Source organism: Euprymna scolopes, chromosome 6 (genome assembly GCF_053919585.1).
Source record: "Euprymna scolopes isolate OS-2025 chromosome 6, ASM5391958v1, whole genome shotgun sequence".
In the NCBI taxonomy this organism is placed as follows: Eukaryota; Metazoa; Mollusca; class Cephalopoda; order Sepiida; family Sepiolidae; genus Euprymna; species Euprymna scolopes.
Window position 1 is genome coordinate 132,449,182 of NC_136487.1, and position 16,713 is coordinate 132,465,894.

General features: G+C 32.7%; 1 pseudogene; it reads right to left on the reverse strand.

The window, feature by feature from the left end:
- Positions 1-4,362: 4,362 nt before the first annotated feature.
- On the reverse strand, positions 4,363-4,496 carry LOC145278541 (U2 spliceosomal RNA; annotated as a pseudogene).
- Positions 4,497-16,713: the final 12,217 nt, after the last annotated feature.

Sequence of the window (16,713 nt, forward strand, 5' to 3'; positions counted from 1 at the left end):
TATTGGTAGATATAGAATGGATCATTTATTGAATAATGGAATACAGGCCAAATTTGGGGGATATTACTATTATAATTACCCTACTATTATTTGGTATATTTTTACCACTCTCATAAGTAGCTATCGTTCCCTTACTCCTTCATTTTAACATCAATATGTATACTTAACTTTTTACATCAAGTTATACGCACTCATAGTCATTGCCACCCTAACCCTCCGACTGCCCCCTTATGATCATACTCTCTATATCATAACAGTAGAAACTTATAAATATATTGCAGCATATTACTTTTCAGTTTTACAACCTCACATAACCCCCATCTCCCACTAAATTAATCAAAAATTACTTGCTCCATTGAAAATAGACACCCCATAACCGTTAAAATTAATCACCACAAAGTAGCAATACACCCCCTATTAAACCGTAACACATTTACCCCTTAAGCTCAACACTATATTAAAGACAATTTATATTATTATATATCATACTTTATATAATAAGCTGCTCCTTATTTATTTAGAATTCATTAACGCTTCCCCCAACACTCTATAATTCCTCTTAATCTTTTTCATCCCTAACGAACCTTACGCTAGACGCCGCATCCCCACCATGCTACCTCGCACTTTCTCTACTCTTCTGGTGAGAAGGGTTAGGCTTCGAAATGCCCTGACATAAAGAGTCCCTTATATCCCCCAAATTTGCCCTGTATTCCATTATTCAATAAATGATCCATTTTATATCTACCTATATATAGTTGTGTGTCTTCATTTCAATTCCTTGTTGTCCTATTATATATATATATATATGTATACCTATATTATATCAACGGGTACGTGTACTAGAAAGTGTTTATCCTTTTTTTAAGTTATCATACAATACAGAAAACAATTGGCATGAAAAAGTAAGCGCAATAGTTAAATGAATAATCTAAGAAGAAATCATAAAAACATAGATAACTACTTAATGGACGTTCACTTTTCAAAATAATATGAATTAATCTGCATAAAGTCGTCCACATATCCATGGCTGAATATATTAAGAAGTTTGTTTTAATATTTTTTTAATAGAAATGATAAGCATAAAATATGAATGTATAAAGCAAGAAAAATACTTATATATACATATCAATGGTCCTCTGCTTTTTTAATGCAGTATTCAATCGTTTTTTTTTTTGTGTTCCTTATTTTTTGTATTTTTGGTGACTTTTCAAGGTCTTTGATTCCAACATCCTCATTAACTAAATGTTTTCATTTGGATTCTCATTCCTGCTCCGAGGTACAACCTGACGGATTTGTTCAGGCAACACTTAATTTAATTTGCTTAAGATTTGTAAAGCACGCAAATTTTGGCTTAATAAGCACTGCACTAAAATATAGCTTGAACAAATTTGTGAATATTCAGTTATTGACTCTTTTGTTTTAGGTCTTATGTTTAAGGTCCTACAGCTTTTATTGAGTACTTTCGTTAAGATATTTATCACAAGTCAGAAACATAAAGTTAATAAACTGTCTCCTTGGATGATGTTCTTGCGAAAGTTGCTGTCATTGTTATTAGTATAATAGGATTGTCATATATAAATATGTGTACACTAGCAGGGCCTGTTTTTCCGCGTTTCCCGATGGAAATATATACATTTTTAGTAAGTAAATATTATTAAATGTATTTTTTCATTTGCTAAGTACCAATGTACGAACGTTCCCTGTTTGAAAGTAGTGTCCAAAGCCAAAATAGATTCGGGCGAGAATCCACTCCTCACAACAAAACAAATTAAATAATGCTTATCTGATGCATCATCGCATGATAGTAAAATAAAATAGTGCTAACAAAAGGACTTCTACAAAAATATAAAAGAACGAGATTTTTTACCTTAAAAATGAATTAAGTAACAAATGACTGTGTTTTTATGTACTTAAAAAGGAAACACCGAAATAATATGGCCCTGTCGGTGGGGCATTAGAATACGCCGATTGCCCCCCTGCAGAGGGTAAAAGTCCCTCAATGGGGGTCCTGGATATGACCTTAAACAATATCCAATAGTGAGGCCCCAGCTTGTGGGATTAGGGGAGTGTGGAGCCACCCTTTAATTATCATTGCTCCCAGGTCCATTTTGACCCGGAGTGGTAGTACCTGTTAGGGTCACAACTATGGGTTAAATAGAAACCGCCGTTAAAATAACAAATATATTCTATTAAAAAAATGTTTTCTTCAAAATCTTGGGATTCGACATTAAATAAACCGAAAACGGTTGATATGCCGTAAAACAAAAACAACCAACCAACCGAAATAATAATGTCGCATGTTTAACGACTGAGTAATAATGTGGTGTTGTATCAGAATTAGCGAGAACATTCTATCATCGGCTTCACTTTAAATATTTAAGTTTTTTTTTATTCTGAGACGTTCGTTTATTAAAAATTATGGTATGGATTATTAAACAAAGGTAAGGTTTCAACATGTAAACTCGCTAGTAAATGTAGGAGCAAATAATAAAATGAGCGATTATTATTCAGTTAATAATTTTCTGTACGAAACAGGAAAATGTTGATAACCGAAAATGAAATAATAAAACACTAAAGAGAATACCATTCAAATATTTGCCCTGACATGTTCACAGTAGAAAATATTTATTAATTGAGTTATTCTCTTACTTCGGTTGGTTTTGGTTTGTTTTAAATAATTACACTTTAGAATACAATGTAGCAATTTGTAATAGCGAATAAAATTGAATGATTATGGATTGAAAACATGCATCGAGTAGTGAAAAGTAGTGGCACCGTTTTCGCGGTAGAGGAAGCAATTTTAAAGCTATGCTCTCATCTTGTAAAAGAGAGCAATATTTATATTTTTAAACTATATATATATATATATATATATATATATATATGTGTGTGTGTGTGTGTGTGTGTGTGTGTGTGTGTGATGGCAGCAAATTCATTCTCTAATATTGCCATTACTTGATACAGCATTAAAAAAATAAAAACATGAAGAGAGATCAGTGATGAGCCGCAGGAATGACTTTTAAGCACTGCCAAACTCTGGCATACTTTGTCACATATCGTGAAGACATGAGCGCCACTAGCAGCACGTTTTTGATGGTAAATTCTATGAACTTTCAAATGGCGTTAAAACCGCCTGCTGTTTTCCACGTGCGACCGCAGTTGACAAAAGTTAGATATGGCAACACAAGACTGTTGTGTGGACCATAGCGCTGATGAGCAGTCTGGTGGCTTATCAGTCCAGCTTTGCTCAGACATAATCTCCCGCACGTGTGATTATGCTTATCTGACGCTTCGTTGCATGTAAGTAAAATAAAATAGAGTTAACAAAAAATATCACACTCCAGACCAATTTGGCGCCACATCTCATCAACTGTTCTTGCATATTCGCTTTCCGATTATCACGCTTCAGCCGTTCATACTGGATACGATCAGTCTTAAACTATATATATATATATATATATATATATATATATATATATATATATATATATATATATATATATATGTATATATATGCAGCATTTGAGATTTGAAAAAAAAAAAAAGCACCAGACCGCCGGTCGAGTGTGAGGGAAAATTTACTCGCCCCAAAATATGTTTACTCGTCCGACTTTATGTCTTTGTTTCCGTCAATAATAGTAAATAATTTTACAACAATTCAAGAGATTACCCTATGTATAATCATTCAATTGAAGTTTTTTTTTACTTCTTTATTCTTAATAAAAATATCAACAAACTTCCGATACCCATATTATGTCGTAAAATTTCATACAAAAATTAAAATATCTAGCTTAAACCGTGGGTGCTGAAAAAAAAGTTTTACGAAATCTCCGGGTATTCACGATTGTGGACTGAAATCTCCTGGTATGAGATCCCCCTGGCCCGAAATCTCCGATATTCAAAAAAATATATCATTTAGCTGAAATGAACTAGATTTCTTAGAAAATCAGCATGGTTTATTTTTTTTTAATTTAAACGGTCAAGTTTTCTGTGTAATTTATGGGAAAAAACTTTATATGGAACAGAAATTGGTCTCTTTTGTTTCGATTAAATCAAACAATTCACCTCGGAACAACATTAAAAAATTTAGAATATTATTTTTAAAATTGGGGATCGATTATTTTTGAAAGTTGCGCAACAAAAGAGCATGCACACATCTGAATTTATATAATTGAGAGAAATATGATTACTTGCGTGTTGGATAATTTAATTTTCGGTGCGTGCTTGACGGAACGAGGCGTATTTTCCTCTTTCATATGTTCGTCTGTACTTTTGTAAGTATGAAGTGTATGTAGTTGTACCTATTTACTATGCCTCCCCACAGGACAGAGTTAGACACCAGGGTCGTTTTTTAACGTGGAGAAAAGGTACAAAAATAAAAATTGTCTCAGTCGTGAAGGATTTCTCCTCCACCGAAAGAGAACAAGAAAATGAAGTGCAGCATCTGAAGAACAGATACTACACTTTGATCTTGACCAAAAGGCCAAGAAATTTATCGAGTGTCGGGCGAGTTATTTACGAGATTTAGTCGCCCCAAGCAATTTTCAATCGACTATGGCGACCGGTTGTGTAAAGTCTCAAAGGCTATATGTATGTATGTATGTATGTATGCATATATATATATATATATATATATATATATATATATATATATATATATATATATATATATATATATATATATATTTGTAACGCTGTCATTGGATGAACACACAATGCCTCGCCGGTGTAACTATCCCGGCAGATTATAATCATAGGCCATGTGAGCTGAGACTAAAACCGTCCGCTAATTGTTACAATACCTACAGCCACTGATAAGTAGTAGATAGAACGCGGGTGTATATCTATATTCGACTGAGTATAATATTTGAAGCACCGACCTGAGGAGAATGGAAATACTTAATTGTTTGTATTAAAGATGTATTTCAGAGCGAATGCGGAAATGTCAATTGGAGTTAAGAGTTAAATTGATGAAAAAAGAAATTGTCAGCCTAGAGGATTTGACTCGTTGACCTTGGTTGAATAAGCTCAGGTATGAAACCATGTTTAGCCTTGGAACGCCATTGAAGTCAGCCGGTCTGGCAGCGTTGAGTGACCAATCATGTTTCAACAAGAATTAAGGTGGCATAAGTTAATTGGTCGATGGAGGGAGAAAATAGCACCGTTATGCGACCATACTCGCAGTATAAATTGCTGCAGACAACTCTTTGTCGGGTGTTCGTTCGTGAAATTGATAGCATTAAATTCGCGAATCGTGAAGCGAGCTCGATTAAGAGGCTCGCCCGCTTTGTAGATCAGTTCCGCCCAAAATGGACAATCGTAAATATATTTAGAGATTCGCACAAAACCTCTAGCAAAATAGATACTTACGATTCCCACAACAGTAACGGTCATTAATAAATCGAAACAATAAAGATATGTTCAAGACGTATTATAATAAAACATTTTAAATCTTGAATACGCTGATTTAATTGATAAAATATCTTGAGAAAAAGTAAAAAACAATTAGTGAAAAATGGATTTTAGAATAACATATAGAATTGAACACCTCCTTTGTCTTACTACATAAAATATAAAAATGGGGCAAAGAGAAATTAACTGCGCTGTTTCTTATCATGCCGATCGAAAAAGCTTGTTACATTCAATTTTTTTTCTTGTCTGTAATTGACTATTTTTATTTCTTGTTACTGGTTGATAATTGTTTTATAAAAATTATACTATGGCATTGGTTTAAATATATATATATATATATATATATATATATATATATATATATATATATATATATATATATATATATATATATATACGGTTCAGATCGAATAAACGTCTTCTGTCATTCTTTCGCCTTTATCTCTCAAACAGCGAGTCTAGCTTTTGATTTTTATTTGTAATCCCATCGAGAAAAACGACACTTAAACAAATGTGGCACACACACACATATATATATATATATATTTATATATATACATATATATAACGATGTATATACATATATATATATATATATACATAATATATATATATATATATATATATATATATATATATATATTTGGTAAAACTGGTAAATAGTACAAAACTGAAGAGGGTTCCAGTACCATTGTAGAGCAATATGTATTTATATGTATATATATATATATATATATATATATATATATATATATATATATATATATATATACTTGAGCACCGGTAAATATATACTGATATATCACAACCATAATCTGATGATGATATGAAAACAAGAATAAAATAAGTGCATCTATTACAATATCCCCCACAAAGTAGACCAATCATTTTTGACTGAACTGTTTCAGAATTGAACGTGAAATAGCAAACTCATCTTCTACAGAAATCATCAAAAGAGGACTGCCAATCATGTACCAATATACTTTAGAGTTGAAGATTAAAATAATTAACAAATGACAAATATCTTTCGAAATGTATCGATATGGTATGCCTAGCAAATTGTCTTAAACGATAATGAGGCCACCATGGTTAGAAGTGGATGCCACTCCATGCTCAGGATCAAAGATGAATGGTTTCAAGAAATTAAGCGGTGTCAGTAAAAACAAATGCAGGTTTTTTTCACACAAATGGAAAGGTTGAGCCGCCTGATATGCAGTGGTCGTTTCTGTTGGGGGATTCATAACCCACAATGCGACCTTAAGCAGTGTCAAAACCATCTTTACGTACCCATTTGTAAAAGATTTAATTTTCAAGTGTGCAAAATACCTAGAGTCATATACAAAGAAATAACTCTTAGGAAAAAGGCTTAAGATAAGCCAATGAAACTATATAACAACAACAACAACAACAACAATAATAATAATAATAATAATAAGAAGAAGAAGAAGAAGAAGAAGAAGAAGAAGAAGAAGAAGAAGAGGAATAATAATAATAGATATACATACTTAGAAAACGGAGTCATCAACCTTGTCATAATTATCTGGGATGAAGAAGTAATCTTATTTGAAATCACTTGTTTTAATTTTGCCAGCTAAAACTGAAATTAGTAAAGGAAGATACCAGACTATTATATTATGCCGTAGTGTTTTCTACCGTGTCATGTATTTAATCTGTTACGTAGAGTTTAAAGTTCTTGATAAATGCTCATAAGACAATTAGTTTTTCACACAAAAAAGCACTTGACGTAAGTTTATAAACAAGAAGGGCAATTTATTTTCTGTTCAATTATTCCTCAATGTACTATGGAGAGAGAGAGAGACAGACAGACAGAGAGAGACAGAGAGATGGGGGAGTGGTGGAGTATTTTGGGTAACACAAAATGACAACGAATCGCCTCGGTGCCTTTCTCTCTAACTGTGTTTTCCTTGGTTGGAATTTGTTTTTATTTACAAAAACTTTAGATAGAATTTTCATTTTTCCATGCCGCATTCCACTGACCCTGATTAAATTCGCCCAAGGCCAAATTTCAATATGACTGTTTTCAAAACTTTTCAGTTGAGGGATTTTGATTTCAAAATTTCTGCACTGTTCTTTACACTGTTATGACTTTTGATGACATTTGTTGGTTCGAAGATTCTCACAATAGTTACGTGTGTGTGCACAAACAGCCATAATTTATTTATGAATATTTATTTTCATCATCCGGCCGGCATTTTCAGAGATTACACGCTTTTTACATCTTAGCTCTCTGAAATAACGCCGCACTCTGCGTCATGTTGAGTCATCCGTTCTCTCTGATGATTAGATAACGACTGCCAAGAATCTCCCCAAATCTACAGACATCACGTGTCTCATTACGTCTCGTCATTACGTGTCTCAGACCAACAGCTGATGTCCCCAATCTAACTATTAGTTTACGCAAATCAAAATCATGTTTACATATATTTTCTATTTTCACATTCCTTTTGCGATATTATATGTCAATCATTTTTCCCAATTTAATTGTTTACTTTTCTAATCATAATAAGTGACTCAGCGACCCGCCGTCGCTCAAATAAATTAATAATAATAATAATAACAATAATAATAATAAAGTTTTAACATTGCTTGCCACAGTTAACACAGGTACTACGCTATGATCATAGTCTAAAGGGCCACAGCATTACACAAGATCTTATGTTCGACATGGACTCTTAGGAAAATTTTCGGAATTATAGGTTTAAACGGACTCATGAGATAGACTATTTAAAACGCTATGATGAATTTAAATGGTGAATAACGTGCAGGAGTGATACCAATATTTCCGCTAGAATAAACGGTAAAGAACTTAAAAAAGATATCTCTATGTGAGTTTTTTTAATCACAGGGTGATTGTAAGGCGTTTGAAAGAATGGCTCGTCCTCATCAAAAAAGAAATATTAAAAAATAAAAAGAGTTAGCCGTTAGATAACATTTGTGAGTGTCTTCGTTATCACTGTAGAAGAGTTTGTCAGGATAAAAATATATGGGGTTACTTTACTTTACAAGTACTCCAAAACAAAATACATAGCTCCTTCCAAAATGAAGTATGCTATTTTTTTTTCTAAATCATGTGTGCGTTTAAGACGTACGATGACGAAAATAGTACTAGTTAAAGATTTTGCGATGCATGATTCTTTTTCTATATAAGCACCACCATTTTAATGCATTTTTGCCATCATGGGCTTTGTATACATATCCGGACGTTAATTTCTCACATCTTTCTGGCATCTTCTCCGCTTCTTTGAGATTGACAAACCCATCTTCTAGCTGTGTTGAAGTCAAAAGCGTCGACAAAGTGAACGATCAACAACAGAAGGTGAATGTTTCTCGTTTCAGTTTCCTCTGGCGATATAAAAAATAAGATGAACTAATTTTTCGAACGCATCTCGTGTACAATATATTCGAAGCTCAAGTCGAATTCTCTCAACATCTCTATACATTTGGGTAGTGTTCATTCTCCTTGTGATGTTACCAAAACTTACTAGATACTCAGCTAGAACAGATGAATTCGTTGTCTAGCAAAAGTCAGAAAATACGAAGAAAAATGTAACGTAATTAAGTAACCAGTTGAAAGGAAAAGTAATGTTCTTTACCAACTTAGAGTATAGGAGTGAACCTGAATTGCACATTCGGTTATCTATGTGTCTCAAAGAGAAATATATATATATATATATAATTTGATTTTACGGTATTTGATTTCATGACAGCCCCTTTAAGAAATCCGTTTCTTATCGTTGAGCAGTTTCAGTTGAATTACAGTCAGTCACTTTAGTTTTTATGCATAGATCATCGTATAACGATTAGATCACTGTCTGACTGACGTAAATGGACATTTCAAATGAAACATGTTTAAATTCAACGTTATTTAAGGCGGTTAATGGTAGCCGAATTGATACGGTCTTCGCTAATCGAGCCAGAGATGTCTCGTGTGTCGGGGTTCGAATCGTTCGACTGGTGTTAAACTTGACACCTTGCACTGAAAATTCCCGAAGGGATGAAACACTTGTGTCTGTATGTATTTAATTATTATAGTAAAAAAAAATAATTATATATATATATATATATATATATATATATATATATATATATATATATATAAGCATAAACAAAGGTTGCAAGCAGGATATATATTTTTTTTCAACAGAATATCTCCAATGAAAAACGGTGGGGAAATATCCTTATATATCACTTTTCTTTATTGAAGGTATTCTGTTGAAAAATAAATTTGTACATGTAAATCTGCAGTTTACAATCTTTATGTGTTCTTATGATATAAAGCTCTACTCCTTACTGTAATATGTAATTTCTTCAGTTTTGGTGGGGATAAATATAAATTAATATTTATATTATAGTTAAGCTTGCAACGGCATTAAACAACGAAACTTCTTCCATTCGTTGCTTGAGTTTGTTTATATATATATATATATATATATATATATATATATATATATACATATATATATATATGCAATTACCTAAACAGCAAGGTATGTGCGTGTATATATATATATATATATACGTACATGCACATATACGCACATACCTATATATATATATATATATATATATATATATATGTGTGTGTGTGTGTATGTAGGTATATATATTATTCTATTATAAATACATAATATATATATATTATGAGTACATATATTATATATATATACATATATATACATATATATATATGTGGGTGCATGTATATATATTATAAATACATAACTTATATATATATATATATGTATATATATTATGAGTACATCAATTATATATATATATATATATATATATATATATATATATATATATATATGAGAAAGAGAATGAGATTTTGAGAGAGAAGTTGGGTAGACAGACAAATTGATAGACGGATAACTCGTATCGATACAGTTAGTCATTGATGATATTATATCGGGCATATATTTCCTGGTCAAGCTTCCGGCAGTTATGAGACTGAAAACCTTCCAAATAAAATCACCTTCAGTGATCGCTTCGTACCTTTCACTTTTAGCCAAATTTTTCGATGACAACTCTATAGTCTTATTGTAACATTAGAACGTAATATTTGTTTATTGTTCCAGTATATTTCTAGTGTTATGAAATGAATTTCAGAATCGTCAGATGATTTCCAATCACTGAAAAAAGTTCCAAGTAAATTAAAGGCGCCCAGCCGGTCTTTAATATTAAGTTTGCCACATATGGAAAGAAATCATGGTTAAGGTAAAAAGAGTTTAAAACTTATTATGTAGAGTTTGCCTTCCAGGTCGGTTTTTACACCTTACACTGGCTGGAAAAATTGCGCACATTACACGCAAGACGAGATACAATTATCTGATTAAGCTATACAATACAAGAATCATTTCGAAAATGTAGAAATTTAATTAAATATTTTACTGTAGTATTTTTTTTCGTTTTACCTTACTGTTTACTCGTGCAATGGGGGCACGATTTGTATAACAAAAATATTAGCTAAGTATTTAATCACTATGTAGTGTTCACTTTTCTATTAAAACATATGAGTGAAGGTACGGACATACAGAGCAACTATACGTTGTAAAGAAACTATTCGCAATCATTTTTCCGTATATGTATTCGGTCGTTACTTATCGTCACACTAAAGCAAATAAAAATAATTTCCAAAACAACACAAACTACAGCAGACAGAAGACAAACTACATTAAATAAAATACAATTACCTAAACAGCAAATACAAACTTAAGAAAGAAACACAAGAGGTTATTCCTAAAAAAACAGGCACGAATCAAACTTACCAAAAGTTATTTCCTAAACAACAAATAATACTATAAAGTTCGACTGTTCTGAGTCATTAAAATTCTGTCTACTTTTTTCATTTTTATAGGTGATATTTCCATCACGATTCTATTACACACAATACCATTATAATACATTGCGTTAATTTGATATAAAAAAAACGTAAAAAGTAAAAAAGGAAGCTGTTATGTTTTACGCTCTAAAATTATATCAAGTTAATCCTACCCCAGACATCTTTAGGTTACAAAAAATAGATATTTATAATCTATAAAGGAAATTAAATCCGCTTTCGGTAAAAAAAATCTGTATAAATGATATTTAAATTTTCAAATAAAATACAAAGATTCAATAAAGTAAACAAAAAAAAAAACGAACAGAAATAAAACTAGTCGTATTAATCCTCTTTCTGATCTGTAAGGAAAGAAATCATGTGAATACAAATATATCCGAAACTATAGACGCATTTAAAGTTAAATGTAACAATAGGACGCAAGAACGTGGCAATTTTGATTATAGATTTGTAATATTACAAGACTGTTTTAAACTGGGTTTGTATAAAACTGATAGCGACCTATACGAACACAAAGGAACGACATATTTGAGTAAGGCTTTCAGTTTAATATATAGCGACGTTTCCTCGAGGATCGTCGCATATACGAATGATGAGATGCTAGATGTATTGAGATTACCAAATACTCTTAATCACTCTAAGTGTTTTTCCACAACAAATTTGTGTAAAATCGTTCGTCATTGTTATGGACACCCTAACAACATTTTTAAACAGTAGCTGAGAAAGCAAAGAGACTCTATCCTTGACATTTGACATGTTTTATGATAGTTGAATCGAGCGAAGGCTAAATCTTTGTGAAATATAATAATCTCCTCAGATGCAAGATAACTTTTATTTTCAGCAAATTTGAAGGCACTTGAAAGGAGGAATGGCGGAAGACACCCTATCGTCTTCGAAAACACATATAGTGGTCCCACCTCAAAAGCGACAACACATACTATGATTTATACACTAACTCCTCAACTATCCCTGATCCAAATCGGTGGGCAAACCCCTCATGATCATATTTTCTGGACAATACACACAATGCACACAAAAGAACGTCTTTATAACCACGCAGAAAAGTATACAGTCGAAGCGAGTTAGGAAAAATTTAGATGAGTCATATCTATTGTATTTCGTAGCGTTTGCCCAACACGGAAATAGCATTAACTGCCAAACCATTGAAAGTACATTAACGAAATTGGTAAATGATGAGATAAAGAGAATGCCATGAATATTAAGTCTATTCTTAATCAATGGCTTTTATCGCATCTCATTTTATTGCCTGTCTGTTAGTCAAAAATATATAATCCAAGTTTTTGCTATATTTTTACATTAATAACGAAACAATGCCTATTCTGGAATTCCGTGAGGCATAGTTTAGATTTTAACCAATATAACCTTATCCCATCAGAATAAACGTCGGATTAGTGTAAACAAAATGATGACACATACTCCCCAAATATTCAAAATTACGGTGCCATCACTAAGTGAGGATTTGAATTATTTAAAAGACGTTTTCAGCCCAAACGAACTGGTTAATATTTACTTCTCTTGAGGCAGGGACTTTATGAACAACTTTAAATACTGAGGCTACTGAAGGAGGTTCTTATTCGTCATTTTCTACTAACGATCTTTTAATAACTTATTGGTAATATGCTCCATATCCGCTTCTACCTCCTCTATATTCCGCTTCCTTAGATGCTGCTTTTCTTTTCTGTTTTCTTATAGATCACTGAAGGGAACTGATTCTCGTACAAATGGTGTCACTATCTTGCTCCTTGTTCCAAAATGAAACGTTGCAAACATATTCCCCAAGGTGATAGTACTTCTTATCAAGCAAGTTCCGGTTTCCTCGCCAATGCAAAAGACTATTCATGTAAACATGTATCAAGTTAATTTAGGACATAAGAACAACCAAATGTACAGAATAAATAGTAGTTAAACGTGACGTATGTCGATTTATCTTTGGCATATTTAATAAAGCTAGATTTTGTTTACACATAAAAAGCATTCTGGGTAACTATTTCTACGTTTCACCTTGGCTCTGATTGCACTTTCGGTTGTTTATGCACCAGTGAAAGAAATGCGTTCCTACTGACAATAATTAAATATCAGGTGAAAAAGAAAGTGCTTGCGGTTTTTAACTTTTAAATTAAGATGAACATATCTCAGCTACAAAAAAAAAATATTGATTTAAAGAAGAACTATCAGAATCAACTCACTTTTGTCAATGCAAACCAAGTTCAGTTATGCCTGTAACGTACACACCCTGAGTTTTCCTGCCGATGAAGTCGCTAAAGGCGTTTTTGATATCAGTAGGGTTTTTGAGCATTTCTAACGTATAAAGTTGTCGGGATGTGTGACAAATTGGTAGTTGGTAGGTAAGAGGTCTTAAAAGTATAGCGGATGAGGTGTTTCGTAGCCCAATTCGTTTAACTTATGCAGGGGCGGTTAAGCAACGTGTGCGCGCGCATTGTCTTAGAAGAAAATTGGGCCTATTTTGTTGACTATTGGTGTATGCTGTTGTCGAGGTTTATAATGCATTTTATCCATTTGTTAACAGCATTTCTCAGCCGTAGTTTATCCCCCCTCCTTCACAAAACCGTAATGTTTGAGACCAGTCGCAAACCACCAAACACGGAGTTAATCTTCTTCTGGTGCAACTTCGCCAAGAAGTCACTTTTCATCACAATTAAAACGTCGTCACGAAACAAACGTACTCGTTGCGTGAAATAAAGAAAGATTGGACTTAATTACGCGGTTTCATTTGGACGTTGATCAATCCGTAATGAACCCATTTATATTTTACCTTCCGATCTCTTACAAGTCGTTGAAATCGTCGTATACGTTATATGTAATTCTGAAGCCAGTACGTAGATTGGCTTTGACTAAGGTTCGTTGTCAACATCCTATTTCCGACGACTATGCTCATCACGCACAGAACTCTCGTCGCCGTCCAGAATCTCCTTAAACTATCATTGTGTTTTGCGTTCGAACAGCTTCGTTGATATCGCGAGTGGTTTCAGGATTTATTTCGAATTAGCTTGAATTGAAATGAGGAAAGTGTGCGAATTTGCTTTTTTTAATCTTGTATTCAAATCTCTGAACAGAAGACATAATTGTTGTAAAACTTAAATTGTAATTTAAATTATTAGATAGAGGAAAAACGCCCTTTTAAATGATATAAAATTAAAGGTATTGTAAGGAACACCTATTTGAAAATACATCATTTTAAATCAAAATAAGAAATTTAATCTGATATATAACTAATGTAAAACTCATTTAATTTGAACTTCCTCTAAACTTGAACTTCCTCTTATTTGGACTTCCTCTCATTTGGATTCTTCTAAACCTGGACTTTCTCTACACTTTTACTATCTCGTCATTGAAATTGTATTAGCATATTTGATGCGGAGTTGCAGTAAAACTGTTTACATGGTTTAGTCAGATATTGCGCAGAAATGTTAATATTGGTACTATGTAATTAATGTAGACTAGCTATTGATAATTAATTTACACTAACTGTATTTTTTTTTCAGATTGCTTTATTTAAAATCGTGTAAAACAACCCATCACAATGGCTTGCAACTCTAAAAGAAAACAAGTGACACTGACGTTACTCGAAAACGTCAAATTATAGAAAAAATAGATGCTGGAGTTGAAAATAGCGTTATATTGAGAGATTATAAGATTGGAAGAAGTACACTGTTTTACATCAAAAAGAAAAAGGAGGAAATATGGAAGGCTGCTCCTTTCTCTCCAAATAAAAGACATGTCAAAAAAAGTACTCTTCGCAGGCCAAACCAAGTTGAATTCGATCGAATATTGCATGAGTGGTGTGTAGCAAAACGGAATGAAGGTGTAAAATTATCTGGGCCCATGTTAATTGCTAAAGCAAAATCTCTTATGAAATGGTTGAATATCGCAGAAGATATGAAATTCGGTGAAGGCCAGCTTAGGAGCTGTAAGAGTAGACATGGTATAAGGCAATTAACAATGTTAGGCGAACAACGGTCTGCTGATACACATCCAGCATCAAATTATTGTGACAAATGCAGGACGATAATTGCCGAGTATGGCTTAACACCAGAGGATGTTTACAACGCTGATGAAAGTGACGTAAATTGGAAGTGCTTACCTATAAAAATATTAGCCGGATCACAGGAGCAGAAAATAAAAGGATTCGATTTAAATAAAGAAAGACTTACAGTGATTGGGTGCGATAATGCTTCTGTAACTCATAAACTTAAGCTTCTTGTCATCGGCAAATCAAAGTGTCACCGAGCATTTAAAGGAGTTTCGCTTTTGCCAGTATCCTATCAATCTTCTCGAAATGGATGGATGCATCAACAGTTGTTAAAAATGTTTTTTGCAAGAATTTGTGCCAGTTGTCCAGAGGCGTTTTCTTGAATTAGGTAAACCTGATTCAAAGTGATTGCTTCTGTAAGACAATTGTAGAGCACATCCTCCTGAGTCAGAACTAGTGTCATCTTACGGGAATAATTTTGTATGCTACTTACCATCTAATGTGACTTCTCTCATCCAAGCTATGGATCAAGAGATTATTTGGAACTTAAAATGTTTCTACAGAAATGATTTCATGATGAATATGATAAATAGTACCGTGAGTATAAGCGATTTTCAGCGCCATTTTACTATCAAGGATGCCATATCTTCTCTCGCAAGTGCATGAAATCAAGTTCGAGAAAGCAGATTAACAAAAGCATGGGGTAAATTTTGCCCAGCGCCAAAGGTCTCTGAACTGGTCTAAAAAAATTATTGAAACCAAACGGTTATCGACCAACCACGCTGTTCTTAAATCACTTAATGCAAATGGTGTTGAAATGTGGGTGAACAAGATGAGGAAACTACTGATTAATATCCTAAAGGCAGTAATGGTGATGAAAATAGCTACCATTCTCCTGACGCTAATGTAAATAACCAAGAACACTCTGATGAAGCAATATCATGGATGATCCAGAAAAGTATCTGAAGAGATATAATCCTAAAGAAGCTACGAGATTGTAAATTTTCGTGATCGCTTACGCAATCCAATGTCAGCGGCGGAGACCTCAATCGATGAAAATATAAACTGCAATGAGATGCATTCAATGAATAATTAAAAAAAAAACTGTATTGTACATAATGCGTGATCTCTATAGATGATAACTTAGGTAATAAATACCTAACAAGTAAGAGTAGATTTAATTTATTTTCAATGTTTTTGTTCCTGGTTATAATATTTAACAATTCTTACTTGCAATACTTCGTAAACTCATCGTATTATATACCTGTAGTATCATATAGCAATGAATTTCATTTACTATTTCTTAATTCTTAAAAAATTAAAGTTTACTGCAGCACATTTTTTATCACGAAACTTGAACAGCATCCTCTAATTTGAACGAAGCGGATGTTCAAATTATAGGAGTTATACTGTATTAAAAAAATAG